We start from the raw sequence: 13,897 nt of genomic DNA on the forward strand, positions 1-13,897 counted from the left end.
CTCACCATATCCAAGTTTGAGAAGGAAGTGAAACATAACAATTTATTGTTAGCAGGAAGCCAGGGCTGATGGTGTAGGATTTGGGGAGTGAATGGACTCAGGGTGGGAACACAGTGGGGGTGTAATTTGAACTAGAGCTGCTGCGAGCGAGAGCCGAGCCAGCGCTCCGGGCGGCAGCCGTGGGCAGGTGACAGCAGGGCCGCCCTCAGGGCACAGCGGCCCCGCTCCCGGGCACGCCAGACGCTGAAACCCTTCAGCTGCCCCAAACTAGAATTAAACCTGTTAGATCAAGCATTGTGAGAAGGGCGTGCATAAGGGGAAAATACCAGCGCACCAGCTCTCCCCATGCCGGGCTCGGTGCTTTCACCCTGCTCGCAGAGGCACTCCGGCTTCAGAAATCGCCGTAGTGGCTGGCTGCTGAGGGGAAGGTCCTGCTGAAACACCCCATGAAATGGCGGCATGTGTATTTTGTGCCACTAATTAAACAGAAAAGCACTTAGAGCGGCTTCCTGAACAAACAGATGACTGAAACCTCTGCTATCGCGGCCCGTATCTTTACTCAAACAGGGGCGTATGTTCACACTTCTCGGGCTGCCTATCGCCAGGTAAAGTGAAATACTGATCATTGTCCCTCAAGGCAGCTCGTCAAGTCAAGCCGACACTCCCTGCGTGTGCTTCGTGTGAAGCAGCCACTGTCCGCTGTGGAGCTGTTGCCTCAGAGCAGCGCCCGCTGACAGCCGACCCGCAGCTCGCCCGGCCCACGGCCGGGGTCACCGCTCCAGCCGGTCACGGCCCCGCCGGGCACACCCCGGGGGTGCCGCAGGTGACACGAGCGGGAGGGCGGGCCCGGGCAGGAGGGGCGGGCGCCGGCATTGGCCCAGGGCGGCGCTCGGCCTCGCCGGCGCTGCCGTCTCCCTGCCCTCAGACAAGCGGGGCGGAGGCACGGGACAGTGGCTGCCCGCTGGGACCGGGGAAGCGGCGCTGTCTCTGGCCGGAGGGAAGAAAGGGGTGCCGTGGAGGGGACGGAAGGAGAGGTGAGGCTGACCTAGAAAGGGCTCTGGGGTTGGAGAGGGAGGGTCTTGTTAATGGAGTGCCTCGGAGTCAAAAGGGCTGTAGAAGCCATCCGCGCTCGCAGTGCTGGGACAGCGTGAGAGCGAGCCCGCTGAGGAGCCCTGGCTGCCCGCCTGCGCCAGCCGGGCTGCTCCGCGGGGCTCGGCCGCGGTGGGCTGGCAGGGCCCGTTCACCCGAGCACGGTGCGGCGCTCACAGGTGTCTCGCCGGCCCGGCCCCGGTGGTTGAGGCCGCAGGGAAGCGGTGCTTGTCAGCGCCTTTCCTCAGAACCGCTCTCGAGAGCACCGTGCCCGGGGAGCCGAGCGCCGGGACATCCCTGTTGCTGCTGCCTCTGTCCGGAGTGAGAGCTGGCTATCTGTCAGAACTTCGCTGCACAGAGCTCTTGAGCCTGCTGGAATGGGAGGACACTCTTCATTTAAATAAGGTGTTTAGATCTCAGCTGAGAGATGTTAATGATCTTTTTGTACATAGTAAAATATTTTTAATCTCAAAACAGTGAATTACTCGCATCATCCATGCCGTCTCTGGAATGACTTGCAATATTGGACCTGGCCCTAAAATCTAATGCAGCCAGTTGTGTCTTTCCTGTGTGAGTGGGAAAATCTTCTGTGTGAGCAGAAGCCTCTGCTTAGAAGATTGCTAGGATGAAGGTCACTTAAATCTGGGGACAGATTGTTTAGTGACAAGTATTTTTGAACTTTCTGAGAAAGTGTAAGGGGAAAGGACAGAACATGTTGTGGTGGTGCATTCCCCCACACTCATTCACAACATATGCTTAACTGGATGTTGTGAGAAGGAACTTGATTTTATTAGCTGAAAGAACTTATCAAAGTGTTGCACCAAAACATTTGTGTGTTTCCTCACAGATTGAAGCTCTCAGTGCTGGATTGTTTAAAAGACTAATGAATCACAGTACTTTATTAAACTTGTATACAGCAACAATGCACCTTTCCAGTCATTAGTTCTTAATTACCACTAGTAGTTATTATCTCTTTCCCAAATAGTTTTTAACAATCACGTATATAAGTGGTAGTAAACCTGGAGTATGCAATACCCTGCAGCTGGTGCCCTATATTTCGCACTGATGACTACGCTTCTTGATGGTTTGTTTCAGTTGCAGGAGTCCCGGTAAAGTGCTTGAGAGCTCCTTGGCAAGAAAGCTGGAATCAAAGTGAGGTTTCTTGTGATTTTCATAAAATATCATCCTTCTTTTCTAATTGTTAATGTATTGCTTTTTACCTGGAAGAAAATGGGGTGATCTCAGATGATGTAGTCCATATTCTTTGAGGGAATAAGTTTAATAAGTAGTGTTTCTAGGTTGCTAATGTTGCATCTTTCTTATTTGCTTTGCAGGATTGTTCTGGTTCCATCAGACAGATCTCCTCTTTGTTCTGCAATCTTATTTTAGTTTCATCTGACGTCTTTCCTGACCACTCTACATTCTCTGTTCTTATCTTGCAGATTTTAAATTATTAGCATATATATGCTTTCCTGTGCTCTATTTAGGCAAGTATACTGCAAGTCTCTGTTCATTTGCAGTTGTGTGTTATTTGTGTATACTAAGTTATAAAATGCTACTAAAACTGTTGCTGTGTTACAAAATGCTAATACACTGCTACCAATTATATACCATAGTGTGTTTATGTCTAGGTCTAAGGCAAGGAAACAATAAGCATCTTAGTCTGCTTCTACCTTACGTGTGCAGCCATTCTCTGCTTGGTTGTAAGGCATGTTTTTGAATTTCTTGAAGCTGTCATAGGGCCTGTCTCTTGTTAAACAAATTTCATTCCAGCATTTCTTGCATGCCAAAATAGTGTATTATCAGTTTCACTGTCAGACTTTTAAAATTCACAAGATCTTCACGTTCTTGTTTTCCAATTCTGACAAAGGCCAGAATAAACAAGATTTCCTTGCCCCAAAAATGAATGACAGAAAAGTGAATGTGTAATTTCCATTAAGAGCCAGTGCTTTAGAGCACTGGGTAGCACTCCAGGAGTGCTCTGGAGACCATGTGCAGGTATTCTCTGGAGTAAACCCCTGTTATTCTGCAGGAGATGCTTGCCAGATTCCCAAGTGAAAATACTGCTTCAGTTTAGTATATGGAGAACATCTTTGATAGTTTCATCTGGAAAAAAGGCTTAACCAGGAAAGCTCTTGGATGAAGTTGAAGAAATGACTTCTTTTCTAATTGTATTGTTTTCTGTGCTCATGACAGAAAGGGATGGGACAGACCTAAATTAAAAAGCTAATAAGAAAATATTATTTACAAGGAAATATAAAGATCATTTGTATTCTCTCAGTCGGAAAAAGTGTTTAATTTTCTTTAATTAAAAGTGATGCTCCTATCCTTTGGAATTCACTCTTTATTCAAGAGTGACTTGTTTTAAACCATAGTAAAGAATTGTTCCCTCTGCACAGAAAGTGCTTTTCACCTGGGATTGCCAACTAATGGATAACTGCTAAAAGCAGTAGGTACCTTTCTGGTGTTTGAAGTCCATCACCTGTTGCATTTAAAGGCAGCTTATTTAGGTTGATCAGGAGTCAATTTAAGGAGGATCCATAGTTTGATCTTCCAATTCCAAAACACTTATGCCAAAATGTGTATGACCAGTGATGTTGCATTTGCTGTATCAGCAGTCTCCAATTTTTTAACTTATTTGGGTATAACTTGAGAGTGACAGCTGATTTCAATGGACTTATTTATGGTTCATTCTTGTGGCAGGGAGTCATTCCAATTCATCAGGGTACAGCAACTGGCTATTCTAGATTCTTACTTCATGTTATAAGGTTTCCTTGCTATATGTAATTTGACTCTGCTTATTGCATCAAGAGGGCAAAGGGAAGAGATGTAATGTACATGTGAGGAGGAGGAAAAGATTACTTCTTCCCTTCTTTATTTTATAGCTCCTTTTCTGGATGATAATGCCAGACTATTTTTGACCTGAAACCCACTCAGTGTCCTGTGACTATACATCAAATTAATGAGCAACTTAACAATTTGTTGCCCAGAGAGGCTGGGGACTCCCCATCCCCAAAAGTGTTCTAGGCCAGGCTGGATGTGGCTCTGAGTAACCTGGACAAGTGGAAAGTGTCCCTGTCCATGGGGTTGGATCTAGATGTTCTTTAAGGTCTCTTCCAACCCAAACCATGCTATGATCCCATTTTTTCCCTTATATCTTGGTATGTTCCTTTTTTCTCTGCAGTATAAATCTTCTAAAAGTAATTTTTTCTATTTCTCTGTCCCAGTCAAGGAAATTTTGCATTTCATCTCTTTCTAAATGTGTCTTAAGTATAGAAAGGTAAGAAGAAAGGGGATGCTTATCTGTGGAGTAATTAGCAGAACAATATCCTAGATTCACTGCAAAATGTTTTTGTTTTACAAAAGCATCAAGCAATGTTGGTAAATTCTGAATGAAATTACCTGCCCTGTGTCTGATTGTGGCTGACTGATAAACTGGCAGAGATGCTGCTGTGTACAGGTTGAATGGACTATCACACAGTCAGACTATGTGATCTCAGCTGTGTAGCTGTGTAGCTAGAGCTCCAGAACTAGATCAGTGTATTTGAGAATGCCCAGGTTAGAAATGGTTTCTATGCCATTAGCTTGTGGATGTTAAGATCTGCCACCGTGCTTTTCTTCTCTAATGAATTTAAATGGCTAATGTGATTTAAAAATAGAGCATCTGTTATGAAAAAATTAAGGGTGAGGTCCAAAAACCCTCTGTAACTGCACTTAAAGCACTGTAAGAAAAGGTATGTGTCTAAGTCCTAGGCAGAAATCTGTCAGACAAGCAGAAGTAGCAAGCCCTTAACCTTCTATTCTGGTCCTGCCCACATAACTTGTTTTTTGATCCAGGGATAACTTATGTTAGTGTAAATGTCATTAATTTTACCTTGCTTCATAGTGATTACATTACTTCTCTGAAGGTTAAGAGACTTGGATTAAAAATGAATACCCTTAGGTTACTCTCCTTTTCCCTCTGCTTTGTTAGAACTGGACTGCTCTATAGCCAGGAATGCATGTCTGTCTGGGTGAGGAGGGAAGTTAGGAGAGACCTTGATTTTTTATTAATAGTGGCCTGACTGAGAGAAAGTGTACCTGGCTTCCTGATTCTGCCTGCGAGGTTGTGATATCACTTCAGTAATGATTCAGTGAGGTTTAATCCTAGGATTCAGGCCTAGGAGGGGTCAAGAGAGAGCCAAGCAAACCCTTCAGAGATCATCATATATTTTGGTGAACAAGGGGATGTGCATTTGAATCTTCTTGTGTTAAGTGGTCATGGGGACTCTGGATTTGGCTGCTTCCTGGGTATGTAGCTGTAGCTATTGAGCAAGTGAGCTAACACCTTGCATAGCTGTGTTCATAAAGAATGAGCCACTCCTGCAAGACTAAATACCTGCTCAGGGACAGGCCTGATACTCCAAAGCCCAGCCTCACAAACTCTGAACTCCTGATTTATATGCCTGTGTATGAGAAACAATTCCTGTCACAGTCTTTTGCTCCTTCTTTCCTATTCCTGTGCTGTTCAGCAGCATTTGTAGGGCAAATCCTTTTCACACAGTGCAAATTGACATCTCACCTCATCCAGTGCAACTGAAGGCTGCTCCAGAAACTGTTCCCTGCTTCATGCTTCTCATGAGTAGCAGTTTGGTTTAGCTCTTGCCATGTCCTTTTATCTTCCTTTCACCACAGTACACCTCATTTTTCAGTGTCAGAGTTCTCTGCTCACATCTGGCCATAAGTGTTCAGGGAAACTGGTACCAGTCAGGGAGAAGACAATTTTGCATGATACAGCCCAGCCCAGCAGCGCAAACAATCTTGTGAGTGAAGTTTTCATGGCTGATAGGCTTCCTGTTATTCTTGCAATTCAATATTGGATTAACATTGCTGCTGGCTGGATTCAATTTAGCCAGAATGACCCCAATAGCATACAAAATTTTCATGTAATGGGGCTGTCTGTTAAAACATTATGCTTGGGAGGACAAGTTATTTTCCTCTAAATAGGTAGCTATTGTGAGCTTTTTAAAATGTATCTATTAAAAAATATACCACAACAAAACAAGTAAAAAAACCCAATAACCCTGAAATAAAAACTTCATTGCAAAATTTAAGTTAATTTTGGTGACTGAGAAGAGACCTGATTCTGACTGGTCTATGTGCAAACTGCATGCTGCCTTTTTTAGCCATTTTGATTTTTAACTTACCTGGGAACTTTGATGTAGTGTCATTTTCTTGCAACTCGTTCTTTGGTTTACTGTTTCTGTGACTGCAGGACTCCTAAAGGATATTTTCTTTCCTCTAGCACCTGATTTGTGCTGGCAATTGTGTGAGGCCCCGTTTTCAAGTAGGTGTATGCTTTAGTTATGGTAGCAAGGACCTGATTAATTGACGCAAACATTCTTAGTATCCTTGAGATGATGTAATTTGTTAGGTAGTTAATTTTAGCCTTCAAAACTTGCACAAATGTCTAAGGTGAGTGGTTAGTCAGTCAGCCTGTGAGAAGGAACAGAGAAAGGGCTTGTTCTGTTTCCTGGTTCTTTGTCCACAGTTGTAATCAATTAATTAGAGCTGTAGTTACAAGAACAAGGCTGGTAGCTGAAAAGCAGGAGGTTGCAGTGACAAATTAAGTGTTTCAGGTGAGTAACAGATTGTTTTGATTCCCACAGGTACTTATGCAGTTAATTGTCTGAGAATGATGGAGTGCCTTTTGCAATGTTCTGTGTGATCCCCGTTGGGCTGCAGGCAAAGGTGTTCTGAGGAAGTTGAGATCAGTGGCCTCTGTCAGGGAAAGCAAAGACGATGTAAAGTGTTGCTGTCTGGACTAGGCAATTTTATGCTTAATATGTACCACAAAGCTGTTTTGTGCACTCTCCTGCAGAGGCAATGTGCTACTAACAGTGACTTGAGCAGCTGGCTGTTGACAGTGCTTTAGAGAAGATCCAAGTGGTACATGGAAGGAGCAACCTGTTAACCCACAGGTTCCCAGTTTTACAAAAGTAGTGGAGCAAAATCAGTCTGCCAGTGATGATAGCTGTCCTTGCTCAGCTAGTTCATCATCTCAACTCAAATGAGGAGTAAGAGCAGGACTCTGAAAGTCACAGGGATGCAACAGATACTGACTAAAGGATTTCCATAATGAGATAAAAATCATCTGAGAAGTCATGTTCATTGACTGAAATAAAACTTTGAGAAGATTTCTTCAGAAATCTGTATGCTCCCGTCTTCCAGTTTAGGAACTGCTTTGTCTTACTGTCAGCTCAGTTTAGCATTACTCTAAGTATTTGAATGCAAATCCTGGTCTGTAACATAGAGTTCTTCTCATCAGTGCTGCTAGCCCCTTAATAAGCCCTTTCGTTGGATTGTCTGCTCTAGGAAAGAGTCAGAACTACCCAGTGACTGTAAACTGCAGCTCAGTCTGTTTTCACATAAGAAAGAATAACTTAACAAGGTGCAGGAAGTGTGTCACTTCCCAGTAGCCACTGATAGGAAATACTTGTTAATTAGTCACACTGTTTTGCACACTTCCATTCTCCAATAGTACAATTCCTACAACAAAAGAGAATTCTAGCTAAAATGTAGTCAATGCTTGCTGGAGAGCAAGGAAGGAGAGTAGAAGTCAGATAGCTCCCCTAAAGTCTTCAGTATCTAAACTCGTCAAGGCCTCTACTTTAGCCTTTTTGATAATTTTTTTTTTGTTTTTTTGGTTTTTGTTTTTTTTTTTTTTTTTTTTTTTAGGAATTCGTAGTGCATAATAGATGTTTTTATTTGGCTTGCATTGGTGCAGTGTTCATTAGCCTAATCTGGGCAATGCTAAATTGCAAACTAGAATGCTTTTTTCTTTTTTGAAAGAATGGAGCAATGGAAGAAAAGGAAAGGGGTTTGGCAGCACCTGCTTATAGATGAATGTCCTCTGTGGGACAGTACAAGTGGGAGAAATAGCAGGTGTGTTTTCCATTCTGCAATAAAAGTTTGTGAGAAGGGATAGAGGTCTTGTTGTCCCATTCTCATTGTTATCTTCCATGCTGAATCTGTATGTTTAAGATGGCAAATCTCCAGAAGAAGAGGGTAAGCACTTCTTTCCTGTAAAATCAAAAGAAGGTTATCACTTCTTAACAAAACCTTCTTAAGAAATTAACCAGTTAGTTGCATTATGAGTTTCAGGGTTGCTTGTTGCCGAGATCTTTTTTGGAAGGGAGAGGTGGGGCAATGTTTTGTTTTTTCTTGTATAACTTCCTTGCTAGAGTTTGAATCTGTCTTGTATTTATGTTGGGAAAACATTCAGAAATATCTAGCCATTACATACAGATATGTAGGGTCAGGAGATGCTTCCCACCGAGTAATTGGTTTGCTTCTGATCTCTCTAAAGGTTTTAGCATTTGCTTAAATCTATTTTCAAATAAGATATAAAAACAATCTCTCACACTGGACTCTGTCTGAGTTTAATGCCACTGTTGATGTGAAGAGTGAGAAAGTAGCAGTGGGAACTCGAGTCCTGTGAGCCTCCCACTTCTACTGTCTAAATGGAGATGTAAGATTGTAATAATTGTTACACAACTGACAGTGCTCTGCCTTCAGAGACCTACAGGACTGAGTCACCTTCATTATTATATTTCAAGTCCATTATGCTGAGAAGATATTCTTTGTTTTGTAATTCTTGATGAATAGAATTAGCTAGAAGAATTAAGTTCTTTCAAATGAACTGTTACTAATTCAAGCAGTGTGCCTACTGGGATTAAACCACAGCCAAGTACAAATGGTACAATGTGCAAGGAAATATAACTAGATTTGAAAATATGCTGATGTTAGTATCAATAACTTGGTGTAATTTCTGTAATTTTGAAGATTCTTTAAATGATGTATTTTTAGTAGATTTATACTTATTGCAATATGAAATAAATGGCAAGGCTTCTACAGTTAGCTGACAGTGGTCACAGGGAGAAGGAATGTTTAAGTGTGCTTTCCTAAGGTTTCACTTTCATTTATGGGACTTTCTCCAGAGACCACATCCTCTTAATACCTCTGGCCTAATGGTTTTACACCATAACAGGTATAGAGATTTACATTCTTAGGCAGTGCTGACAGTATCCAAGCCCTGTGAAAGAAATGGCAAGCTGCCATATGTGATTAGAGGGATTTGGCCACAACCAAAGCAAATTATTCTTTTCTGTTCCAATATTAAGTTGTTAACTTTTATCCTCTTTGCTATTAACTCTTCTTCAGAGTAAATTGCCTTAATAGTCTTCAAAGTGGTGAAGGTCTTAATGTCTTACCAAATAAGAATAAAATTAAACCACAGGCAGAATCATGTGGACCAACAAATCGGATGTTCCAGGAGAAAATGAGAATTTTTCTGAAGTGCTTGTGCCAGCTGAACTTCTTCCTCTTTCAGCTAGTTGAATGTCATTATATAAGGCTGTCAGTGTACGTATCTTGAGACTTGCAACTATTTTACAAGTTAAAACCATCAAGGATTATTTTGATACTGTTGAGAAAGGGTAGGGTACAAAGCTTGTGTGCAATTTTCAGTATTTTCCCCTTTGTGGCTGTTTGGAGCAGTTATCTGGTCCTGTTCTTTCCCTTAACCATGTTGTAAGGAATACTGCATAGGAGAACAAATAGGCTTATTATTGCAATAAAATGAAGCATTGCTTTATTAATAAGGCAACACTGAAACTGCTCTTAAAATAGATATCCCTCACTTCTGCAAAAGTCCTTGTTCTACCAACATTCTTCACAACTAGCTAGATAAGAACCTCCCTACCTCCCACTGACTAAACATATATGTGAGCAAACACTCTTCTCTAAATTAATCTCTGGGACTGTTGAACATATGATATGCTATGTATACTCTGCTATTATATTTTTGAAAATATTCTGATAGCACCTCTTGTAGGAGCAGCTGGATTGGCTGCAGATACACATATCTTACTGGGTGATCTTTTCCTTTCTGCCCCTTCAGGAATAAAAATGACAACAGGCCTTCTTGTGCTTAAATTTCTGTCCTGATCATTGCAGGCAACAGCTTTTAAAACTCCTGTGAATTGTGACTTAAGTCCCTCTTCAAAGTTAATAGCTTTTCTTTCTCCACTGCTCAAAATGAAATCCATAATCCTCTGATCTTCTGAGCAAATATGTTCATGACCATTTGTGCTTGTGCCAACAGTGGCGTTTAGCTTAATTAGCTGTTCTACCTTCATGGGATTTGCCTCATGTATTTACAGAAAAATTATCTCTAAGCCTAGGTTGGTGCTGAGTTACTTGTGACTGCACTGCTTAAATATCACTGGAGAATGAAATTTATTCATTTGTTTGTTGTTGCTGCAAAGCTGTAGCTTGTGGTGCTTCCAGTCAGAGGTGCCGTTACTGCTTCATGTCACTTCCCAGGGCCACAGGGGCCAGTTCTCCAAGGCTTTTATTGCTCTTAGTATTCTTCTTGGCTTCCGTGCTTCAAAATAAAGGCCTGTTATTTCCTGAGTATGGGTGTAGGCCAAACTTGGTTGCTTTTGAGAATGAGTTCCTCTGCACATGCAAATTGTTGTAGTGCACAATTGCATTTATCTGTCTTCCTCACCTTCCCGTTGCCTTATGTGTGGATTTCCAACTCATCCTAGTTGCTAGTGCTGGTATGTTCTAGCAGTGGAGAAATATAGTTAGAAAAATTTGTAGCTTTCAAGCACATAAATCCAAACTCTCTTATTTTTCAGAGCCAGTAGGTTACATGTAAGTGGATGCATTCTGGGATGAAGATGTGGCCTGCAGGGTAGTTGTTCAGCTGAAGGAGTTGGCGCCGAGAGCTGTGTGAAGCAGCTAGAAGTAGGACTGGCTGTCACCTTCTTCCTCTTGTTAGAAGGCATTGGCTGTAAGACAAATTCTCTGGATCAAAACTTTAGCAGCTTAGGTCTACTCTACAAGGAGCACTTGAAAAGTAGTTTTGCAATGTAAATTTATGACATTATGAGGTTTCTGCATGCAAAAGGAGAGCTTGTTGGTTTGAATGGAACTGCTGACTCTGGGGTTTTGCTGTTTGTTTTCTGACTCTGTTGGTAAACTCAATGTCAGCCGTGGCAAAGTACTCCAACCTTTTCCTTGCCTTCCTCATTGCATCCCATAGGTATACACTGAGTAAAAACCTGGAAACCTGAACTATCATTGTAGTACCACTTAATGTAATATCCCATAGTGTCCGTAATACAGTATTCAAATTAACATTCCCCTTTTGTATATGGGGGGAATATACAGTGTGTGGGGGTAAGCAGAGCCCTCTGTAGGGTTAATGAATTTGTAGACAAAGTTGTCTTTCTTTTGTGGTTCCTGTTTTAGAAAAATGTGAATTCTGACTTAAAGCAATTGAGGTATACATCTGTCTGAGAGGTTCTGAGAAATTTTACAAGATAAAATTCTTGGATGAGTGCCTGGCCTAAACCAGTTGGAAACCAAGAGCAGCTTAAGAGTGTGTGTGGGCAAAACTATATTTTGAGTTGCCTTTCTGTTTCTTTTATTGCCAAAACATAGAAGCTTTCATGCATGAGTTGGATAAAACATAATTTCAGATTCCTGTTTATGACTGGAGTCTTTCATTAAAGAGAGGATTTTTTTGTGTGGTTTTACCTGAATTTCATGTTTAAGAAAAAAATCATGCCAAGTATGCCATGACTCATAAATGTTAGTATATAGCACATGAGACCCCTACTTTGGAAGTCAGTTTATGTGGTATCAATTTCCATGAGTCAATCAGTTTGATAAGGATCTTTCAGTCTTATTTGAAACTTAGGTCTGAAAACTTTCCTGGCATAAAAATGCTTGCATTTGAACTTGCAGTGGCACCAAACAAACTGTTCAAACCTCTCAGTTCTTCCTGACATGTCTAGGGGTTTTAAGAGGGAGAAAATGTCAAAAGAAATCAAAATATTTGAGGCTGGGGTGGTGTTAGAGTGTTAATTGATCAGGGGGAAGACATTGTTGTTTGGGTGTTTTTTACTTTTTATTTTTAAAATAATTTTAAGTTTTATAACAGGTTCTATACTCTAAGCTAGCAGTTTTTACCATCTCTGTTTAGAATCAGTGCTGATAATCTTTCGCAGAAAGCCAGCCTTGCAGTTACTTGTATCAGACCATCTCATGAGATTGGCCAAACACCACACACACAGAAAGAGGTTTTCTTGTTTATGAAGAAGTGTGGAATTATGAGTGAAGAGCCTGCCAGGGTGGGTGGTAACTTGCTATCTCACCTCTGATTGAAAACAAAGTGGGGGTGCACCCCTAGCTGAAGAAACTGCTCTACCCATTCTGCCCAGAATGATGGTATCTGTGGAATTCAGTAGCAGTGCTGCTTGCTGTGAGCTCTCACAGCCTGTTTCGATGTGCCCTTGCAAACTGTTGTTCATCTGGGGAGGATCAAAGCTCTATTTCCATTTATTTTATTGATTTGAGTGCTGAGGGACATCAGTGAAGTCTGCAGGTGGCTTTGTAAACACTGTCCAACTATTTCCGTTAGATTTTTAAATTAATATATTAAGACAATATAACATATCTTCCCTCAAACAAAAGTCTTTAAACAAAAAAGACTAAAGAAGTGCTAAGATATTATTCCCTGCAAAAGGTTTCTTGCAGACTGGATTGATCTTGGGCAAGAAACAAAGCAAAATCTTTGATTATTCCAGTTCACAGCTGTCCAGGGTCTGTAGTTGCAACATGAGAGCTTCTGTGCCTGTTGGCTGGGCACTTGCCATTCAACCAGCATCCAGGGCTTTGGATTAGCAGTGTGAATGCTGCTTGCTGTGTCAGATGGTGTAGAAAATTTCATGACAGCTGAAACAAATATCCATACCTGTTCCTAAGCTGAAGGAGTACTGTTGTAGATACTCAGCAAACTTAGGATTGTTCTGTTTGTTGGTAGTCCTATAGAAAGCACTTTTCACTTTTGCCTAGTTATAAACCCATAATTTTCTAAATGCAAATGAAGTTACAGATGGCAGGTTGTTTGAGGTGCTGTTGTATCAACCTCATGCAACAAAATCACAATGAGAATGATAGAGAAAAAGATGGCAGCCAAACAAAAACATGCAGAAGGTGGCTCAGGCATTGGAGTTTTTGATGGGATAATCAGTAATGTGGCTACATCTCCCTACCAAATCTAAAAGAAATGCTGTTATTTTCAGAACAAAGTTTCCTTTTGAGCCCTGCCAGTGTCAATATCTTGTTTTAATGGCCTGGTTGTGCTCTTGTGGCCAGGGGAGCAAATGCAGTGACTTGTTTCAGGACTGTAGTGCTTGGTAGATCGATATGAGTTCTGCATCCTGTCAGCTACATCACGATGTCAGTGCTGGGCCAAAGGAAGACACCCACAACCCTGAAGGGCTGTGATGGAGCTGCCTGGTACAGAGATATGTCCAGTGAAAACATCTGTTTCTCTTCTGTCTCTTACCAGGTTTGGCACTAGGCATGCTTCTGAGGATTAAATTTGAGTTATTTATTTCTTTTTTCTCAGGCTTTCACATCTACGTCTCTGTAATCCTGAGGCACTAAGATAACCCTACCACAGACACAACTAACTCCTCCCCATGCTACTCTCTCTATTCCTTTAAGGGTTTATTTGAAGAAGATGTTTTTGTCTTTGACAGTTGGAATTATCTCTAAGTGGATATGCCTCAGAAACCATGGCCTATGAAACAGAGACAAAACAGTATTTCAAATTACTACTTGTAAATGCAGTTTGGCTTGTATAAAGCAGTGAGGTTCATATTACCACATGGCTTGTAATTACACATACTCAATATGGTTATGTATAAATTATTTCACATTTATTCCATATGGTCTGTAGAACAGT

At 41.6% G+C, this 13,897-nt stretch overlaps 1 protein-coding gene across 13 annotated transcripts in view; it reads left to right on the plus strand.

Moving 5' to 3' along the window:
- Positions 1–887: 887 nt before the first annotated feature.
- Positions 888–13,897, plus strand: part of SYTL2 (synaptotagmin like 2) — a 53,833-nt gene continuing 40,823 nt past the window's right edge. For 12 of the 13 annotated variants that reach the window (XM_041414227.1, XM_041414233.1, XM_041414230.1 and 9 more), the window contains exon 1: positions 888–1,034. The gene's annotated coding sequence lies outside the window, so the exon portion shown is untranslated. Of the gene's footprint in view, positions 1,035–10,812; positions 10,931–13,897 lie in introns of those variants that run through there. The other variant, XM_041414228.1, reaches the window with a different exon arrangement.

This window comes from Onychostruthus taczanowskii, unplaced genomic scaffold (genome assembly GCF_017590055.1).
Source record: "Onychostruthus taczanowskii isolate IOZ18803 unplaced genomic scaffold, ASM1759005v1 scaffold44, whole genome shotgun sequence".
In the NCBI taxonomy this organism is placed as follows: domain Eukaryota; kingdom Metazoa; phylum Chordata; class Aves; order Passeriformes; family Passeridae; genus Onychostruthus; species Onychostruthus taczanowskii.